Consider the following 8348-nt stretch of genomic DNA (forward strand, 5'->3'; position numbering starts at 1 on the left):
TAGTAGTAGATCCTCGATAATATCGTCATACCGAGCATGTGCAGGCCTATCTGTTCTATTATACTACCTATGTCTCATCATAAAGCGACAGAAATAATTGTACATAAATATCTGTTTTAGGGGAGAAGCTGTTTAGAATCGATGGCTGAAATGTGATACATGACACGACACATGTAAACACATTCACAGGCTGTTGTTTGCCAAAAGAATACATGGCGATTTCCGTTGAGCAGTTACCGGTGCGCATGCAGCTGCCCATTACCAAGCTTGCAGAAGTGCCTCTCTTTTTGACAGATAGGCCTATCTATTAAAAGCTGCTGACGTCAAAAGCGACTGCCATCTTTGACTAGGGCAGAGCTGCTGCGTTCCATTGAAGAACTCAGGAGGTATCAACCACGCGCAGTGCCTTTGCAGCAATCCAGTCCATACAGAACGGGAGTGATATCGGTTCGTTGTTGAAATACTCAGACATTTCCTCCTGCTGACTGCAAGCCACCAACCACGGCACAGGTAGGAGAACACTTTAGATTTATCTATTCTATTATAACGCAAATGTTTTATTTTCGGGGGTTTTCACCAAAATATTTTCAGTACAAAATGAAGTACTCGGTTTTGAATTGTGAAGCCGTTTTCGATTGAGAGCATCGGAGGATATGTTTTGATAAACCCGGCATGACGGTAGGACTTGATTAATAAAGGTTTATTCGTTGACTTTTTGTTTAATTCGCATGCCTGATTTTGAAATATATCAATTATAGGCTATGTGTATTGTTATTAGAGAAAGGCATCCCGGGGTTTGCCTCTTTCTAATTACATGAACCTTGTGCTGTGCGTGTAAATCTCCACGAGCAGTCGATTTTCTGAAATTGAAGGATGCTGATGCTGTATGTGCTAATGCGTAAGGTGTGGGCGTTTTCTGCGTTTCAGCACCTTGGACAATGACAGCTGGGGCTCGGCTGCGCTGTTGTCTCTCTTGCTCTCAAACTCTCTCAGAAAATAAACAGACGAACACGCACAAGAAATTAAACAAATACACATTCTGCTTTATTAGATATTCAGAACGTATTAGATATGACTTGTTGTGTTTTGCACCAGCATGCTTTGAAACGTGTGTATATTTAGAAGATTTTGGGGATTTTGCGCAGAGCTGGTTTATCACTCCCGCGAGTGAAGCTTAAGAGGATGGTATTTTACGACCGCTTCTCAAATATGGGTAGGCAACAGCCCACTGCTGATGCCGCAGTGGAATCGTGAATGATAGTAAGTCTATCAAATCAAAAGTGTGGGTGATTTAGTGCAGATTTAGAGCTTCATGTGCGTTAAAAATACAGTTGGGGAGAAACATCCCAAAGGGGTGAAAGAAGGGGTCCTCAATTGATTTAGGGAATGTCATTATAGTAAACTGCGCCAGAGTGTGTCGATGGGAGGAGGGAGGGGAGGGGGGTAAACAGGGGAGACACGACCGACAATCTTCATGAATATGCCACTATATATGTACGTCCGTCCGTGCTCGCTGGCTGTAGCCTACTCAGTTTGTTGCGTCAAAATGGCCACATCCCTGCCATGCCATTTAGGTGACGAGGCATCGGTAATTACAGTCTGTGTCTTCCCGGTGCTAGATGATGGGCGGGGGCTCGAGGCGAGAAGAGCGGGGGAGGACGGTGAAATCCGCACTATGACATCCTATAGCCCCCATCCATCCACACCATCCTATACGTATTTAACCACTGCCCTAGATCGTCGACTTGTCAAGCACGAAGCATGTGGTGAAATTGACACCAAATCTGTTATGATGTATGTGCATTTAAATGGTCTTCTCTCCATCATGGCTTAATGGAACGTTGTTGATTGCTGACCAGACCTTTAAGGTTTGCGGCAAATTAGTTATTTAGGTCACGTGCTCCTCTACGTGCTCTTCTTCGCAGGTCGCACTTGGAAATACCCTTTTTAGATTTCAGCACTACGTGATGTTGGACCACCGTCGCATCTCCCCATTGCTCTACCTGAGAGTTTTCAGTCTCTTGTGCCATAACGTCAGAGGGAAAGACAGAGACAGAAAGAAAGAGACAGAGAGAGCGAGGAAAGAGAGAGAGAGAGAATATCAAAATGGAGAAGCTAGTAACAGGCCGTTAGATATGAGAGGAATTCAGCATTGAATGGAGTGTTGAGAGGCCCCTTGTTGAGCTGACAAATAAAAGGACATGCACGCATGCTTTCGGTTGACATGGCTGCTATAGCCTACCATATCGCATCATGCGGCTTCCATCGGTTTGACTGCAGAGCGTGGGCGGCACCATAGGGCTTTTTCCACGAGTAAATGGTGACTCATATACCATCACCCAGCGGTAGCGGTTGATTGTTTGTCGGAACAGCCTATTGTTCATTTATATAGCTGCTCTCATTCTCTCTCTCGCTATGTGTGTCTGGTATACCGAGCTGAAATCTATAGAATCAATCCAATGCCTCGGAAATCAATGGTTTTTGAAGACTTGCTGAACTGTGCATTGTGCGTATTGGTGCATGCGGCTATCCCTATTTTTTTCTGAGCATATACTCTCCAGATATCAGTAAATGACTGCCGACATTACCAAATGTCCCCCTAAAAAGTGATACTGAAATGGACATTTGGCCAAGAAGTCCGTTGGGAGTGAATCATTTCAGAACATTTAACTTATATCACAATCTATATGATTGCAGTCTTGGATTAATTAATTCACCTTTTTTTGCCAAACATACCAACGAATAAATGCCTCACTGTTACTGATTGATAATGATGCTTGTCAACTGAAAGAAACATGGTATTGTACTGTAATTCGACATGCATTTGTGATGTACTGTATGCCTTGAGGAAGCTAAAGAATCGTGCATTTTGACTGCTTTTTAACAATATCATATCATTCAGTTTCAAGCGAAATAGTCGATGTCAGGGGGACTGTGTGTGATGGTATCTCCATAATGAGGTCTGTATTGATGTTGAGTAATGTGCTGTTCTGACCAACGGAGACTAGTGGACGCTATTCTAGGTTCATGGCCCTGGAAAAGGACTGTAGATTAGGTTTTCTGTCAGGAAGTACTGTATTTTGCATCCCAAAGGGCACAGTATTCCATATTTAATGCACTACTTTTGGCCTGGGCCCATAGGGCTCGGGTCAAAAGTAGTGCACTATGTAGGGAATATGGTGCCATTTGCAAAATATGTGTGGGGATTGACTGTATTGATATCATAATCTGGCAATTTTTGTGTAGGCTATTATCAATTCAGAAACCTATAAGATCTAACACATACGTGGAAACATTAAAGTATGTCGCATGATAAGATTCAATCCAACACTATGTTTAAGCTTTTCAGAGTATGTATAGGCTTCTGTCAGGTACAGCGTATTCTGTTTCGCTACATAACACAGGCCTCCAGTAGCATCAGTTTCACCAAGAGAGTTAACCTTGCCTTTGACCTGATGACAGTAGTGGAACAGGAGGGGGAGGGGAGAGGATTTGGCATCTACTCTTTACCACAAGGGAGTTAGTCTCATTTTCCCTGAGACAATTGGTGTAGTAAACAATAAGACAAAATGGCTGCTGCAATAGAGCAGAGGAAGCTGTGGCGATGTCCGAAGATTGAGGACGTTGGCGCGTTCCCTCCGTCACTGCCTATGACACATGGCTGGGACACATCGATGGGAGAATCTCTCGATAACAAGTCTGCATCAGCCCTGGGACAAAGGAGTTGTTAGAAGATGTTGTATACCCAAAAGCCCCCTCGTCTTTATAGTGAAGATGAAACAGAGAAGCTATGATGTCACCTTGCGCTGCAGTTTTTGAGATAGTTGTATAATGTTATGTAGGCTTCATGTTATGTAGGCTCCATGTTATGTAGGCTCCATGTTATGTAGGCTCCATGTTATGTAGGCTCCATGTTATGTAGGCTCCATGTTATGTAGGCTTCATGTTATGTAGGCTCCATGTTATGTAGGCTCCATGTTATGTAGGCTCCATGTTATGTAGGCTCCATGTTATGTAGGCTCCAACTAATGATTCCATCTGGCTGACAGTCATATAGTTATATTTCCTGCAAATGTCAGCGTCATCAACGTGGTTGTTGGTTTTCAATGTACTTTACTGAGCTGCATTGCACTATTCAGCTTTTCAATCAATCAAATTGTGTTTATATAGCCAGAAACCTAACCCATGGACCCCCACAGAGCAGGTTGCTAACAATTATTCATTGGTAATAATAGTGAGAGAGGCTGGAGTCACTCTGGGGGTTGTTCCCATCTGAGCTCTTCTTCTCTGGTGCTACTGGGGTTTTTCCCATGATCCAATCAGAGGAGGGGCTGATGGTCCTCAGAATTATGGAAAAGAGAAGATAATGGCGAATGAAAGGATTAATGAGAGAAAGAGAGAGAGAAGAGGAAGAGAGATTGTACCTTTAATCTATACTGCAATGACAATGCAACAAAACATTTAATCCACTGCAGGTACAGTAGTACATCTACTAAATGTTTACTTTCAAGTATAGATGGCCAGATCTGATGAGGGTGAATTATCCTTGGTAAATATCGTTTGTCTTCTTGTTGTTGGACCTTCTCCAAATCACACAGCACATATATCATAAAAGCTTTTGTAAAAAATATTTGTTGGTTTTCATAGACCTCATAAACTATCTCTGTTTTTAAAACATTACATTGGTCAGTGATGACAAGACATATGGTGTGAGCAGGCCTGCCAGTAACAAGGTATGACGCAGACTGCAACAGTAGTAAGTCTCGTGCTGCAAGTTGCTGTGACCACAGATATCATCTTCCCAGTCAGGTGTATGATGGAAGGATTCCTCTGTGTTGAGTTACGAGTCATACGATTGGTTGAAACCTCCCTGGTCTGGACTGAAGCACGGACATCACCATCGAATCCCTTCTTCAGTGAGCCACGTTAACCAAGTCATCTGGTCTAGTCAACATGAATGTGCTTGGGCCGTTCACCATTACATATCCTATAGTGAGCTCAGGTGGCTGACAATAGGCTAGATACACATTAGTATTGTGTTGACTCTGGGCTGCATTCAACACCATTACTGTATCCTATTCAGAAGCCAATGAAGCGTGGCGAGTCTCTGTTGTGATATTGTTGCTCTACCTTTGTCAATCTGAGGCTGGGTAATTTATGATGCTGCAGTGCAGGCAATGGGGGTTCTGGTAGATTATGCCAGGGTTTTTCTGGCTTGTAAACAACTCAGTTGTCTGCCCTAAGATTTGAAGGTTGGGGGTTCGATCCCCAGGCAAGTCATATAAAAGACAGTAGAAAATAATAATAATGGGACCCTATGTGTTTCTGCTTGGCACTCAGCATTAAGGAGATAGATTGGGGGTAAGGCCCTGTGATAGACTAGTATCCTGTCCAGGGGGTTACTTGTACATCACACTATAGAAACAGGAGATTGGCTCTTGCTGTTGTGAGCCAAGGCTACTTACTTTATTCTGGCTTGCACAAACTGTACCTAGAACTGCCTGATCAGAATTCATAGTGAATGAGTAATGACCCTCTGTCTGTATGCAATACATTGGCTTTATTGTTATATCACTGCCTGGGATTGGATCTTTCTCCTCTCTCTCTCTCTATCTCTTTCTCTCTTTCTCTTTCTCTCGCCTGCACTGATGCATGTGCGTGCACACACACATTTGATTTGCCTGAGAGATTTTGATTTGATCTAATCTGTGTGTGTGTGTGTGTGTTCTTCGTATAGCCGTAATATGATAATAATGCAGATGTTGGTTCACTGAGCTAAAGCATCATGGGAATATAGAGAATATCAATTAGGGACAATTGTAGGTAACATGCTTCAATTTCCTGCCTGGCCAATCAGCTCAATGCATATTTGTCTTGACTGGATTTACACTCATAATTACTTATTTTTCTCTCCGTCTGAAGTCTTTTTCATAGTGGATTATGCACATCTCTCTCTTTTGCTTGCTACTAGTAACATGTAATTAATAGTAGGTTAGAACATGCTTATTACATGTATTAACACTTATTAATGTTAATATTTAACCAAATGTAAAGATAATCATGAGGGATTGGACAGAAGAAGAAGAGGAAGAGAAGAAGAATAGCAGTACACTCTTAGAGATCCTGTATGTAATTCAATGAGTGCACTAGGGAATAATACGGTGTCATTCAGACATAGCCATTATTATTAGATATTGTGAGTGAGGGTCTTGTCAGAATGTGTTTCTTGGCCCGGGGGCCCACTAATTGCTTTTTAATGTCTTTGTCTTTATGACTCCTCAAATATTTAACAGCCTCTAATGCTGCCACTTCTTGGCTACTGAGGCTGCTGTCGCTGGACAACTGAGAAATTACATTTTGGGGCTTATTTGACTGATTCATGGCAATTTTCCCCACATAATTCAATGTGTCCCAGATGACAGCCTATCCATTTGGGACACAGATAAATTATGTGGGGAAAATTGCCATAAATCAGTCAAATATAAGCCATGAATGAGTTCACGGAGTCGGAACATCTATGGAATTGAAACATCAACGTGTTTGAATGGAGCATTGTGGGGTAGGAATCTGAATAGGCTGTGCTACAGTACAAACACATTCCAGAGAAAAAAACATGATTAAGGGGATAATGAAACAAATCAATATTGATTAAGACAAAACACTTTGATTATCTATTACCACAGCATCAGTAAACCATCTGTAATTGTATCTGCATGTTCCGTTCAGGGATGGGGATTGGGTGCTTCAATGTGCCCCTTGCGATTCAATTCCATCAAATATCACAACATAAAAAAAGCATCTGCTGCAGGTTTCGGAGTGCCTTTGGATCTCGACACAATTTTATCGTCTCAGTCCATTAAAAACTGGAAGGTCATGCTTTTAATTCAAAACAGGCTGCCCACCCGTCTCGTAGGGCTGGGACAATAAACTGAAAATGATCGACACCGACCAAACCGACCACTTATTGTAGACATTTAGCTGATATCGTTCATTATGATAAGCAGCCTATACTAGAGAAATGTGAAGTTTAAAATGAAGTTTGCTAATATGAGTGATTGTTTGGACAATTGATAGCTACGACATTCAAACTAGCAGTAGTAGTTTGAAGGGTAATATAGAAAACTGGTGGACATTGTTATAAACTATTTATCATTATGGTGTTGATTCAGTCAATTTATCTTCAAATGGATTTTTGTCCATATCACCCAGCTCTAGTGTCTGGTAGAGTAGGTTCTCTACAGATCATATCCCATCTCTAGTGTCTGGTACAGTAGGTTCTCTCTACAGATCATATCCCAGCTCTAGTGTCTGGTACAGTAGGTTCTCTACAGATCATATCCCAGCTCAAGTGTCTGGTATAGTAGGTACTCTACAGATCATATCCCATCTCTAGTGTCTGGTACAGTAAGTTCTCTACAGATCATATCCCAGCTCTAGTGTCTGGTACAGTAGGTTCTCTCTACAGATCATATCCCATCTCTAGTGTCTGGTAGAGTAGGTTCTCTACAGATCATATCCCATCTCCAGTGTCTGGTACAGTAGGTTCTCTACAGATCATATCCCAGCTCTAGTGTCTGGTACAGTAGGTTCTCTACAGATCATATCCCATCTCTAGTGTCTGGTACAGTAGGTTCTCTCTACAGATCATATCCCATCTCTAGTGTCTGGTACAGTAGGTTCTCTACAGATCATATCCCATCTCCAGTGTCTGGTACAGTAGGTTCTCTACAGATCATATCCCAGCTCTAGTGTCTGGTACAGTAGGTTCTCTCTACAGATCATATCCCAGCTCTAGTGTCTGGTACAGTAGGTTCTCTACAGATCTTTTCCCAGCTCTAGTGTCTGGTACAGTAGGTTCTCTACAGATCATATCCCTGCTTCAGTGTCTGGTACAGTAGGTTCTCTACAGATCATATCCCAGCTCTAGTGTCTGGTACAGTAGGTTCTCTACAGATCATATCCCAGCTCCAGTGTCTGGTACAGTAGGTTCTCTACAGATCATATCCCAGCTCTAGTGTCTGGTACAGTAGGTTTTCTCTACAGATCATATCCCAGCTCCAGTGTCTGGTACAGTAGGTTCTCTACAGATCATATCCCAGCTCTAGTGTCTGGTACAGTAGGTTCTCTACAGATCATATCCCAGCTCTAGTGTCTGGTACAGTAGGTTCTCTACAGATCATATCCCATCTCCAGTGTCTGGTACAGTAGGTTCTCTACAGATCATATCCCAGCTCTAGTGTCTGGTACAGTAGGTTCTCTCTACAGATCATATCCCAGCTCTAGTGTCTGGTACAGTAGGTTCTCTACAGATCATATCCCAGCTCTAGTGTCTGGTACAGTAGGTTCTC

The 8348-nt window shown here is 42.4% G+C and overlaps 1 protein-coding gene across 1 annotated transcript in view; it reads left to right on the forward strand.

The window, feature by feature from the left end:
- Positions 1–433: 433 nt before the first annotated feature.
- The window catches only part of sn25a (Synaptosomal-associated protein 25-A), a 33022-nt gene continuing 25107 nt past the window's right edge, over positions 434–8348 (forward strand). Inside the window, 1 exon segment of the mRNA NM_001173949.1 lies at positions 434–510. The gene's annotated coding sequence lies outside the window, so the exon portion shown is untranslated.

This window comes from Salmo salar, chromosome 06 (genome assembly GCF_965601325.2).
Source record: "Salmo salar chromosome 06, fSalSal1, whole genome shotgun sequence".
Taxonomy (NCBI): Eukaryota; Metazoa; Chordata; class Actinopteri; order Salmoniformes; family Salmonidae; genus Salmo; species Salmo salar.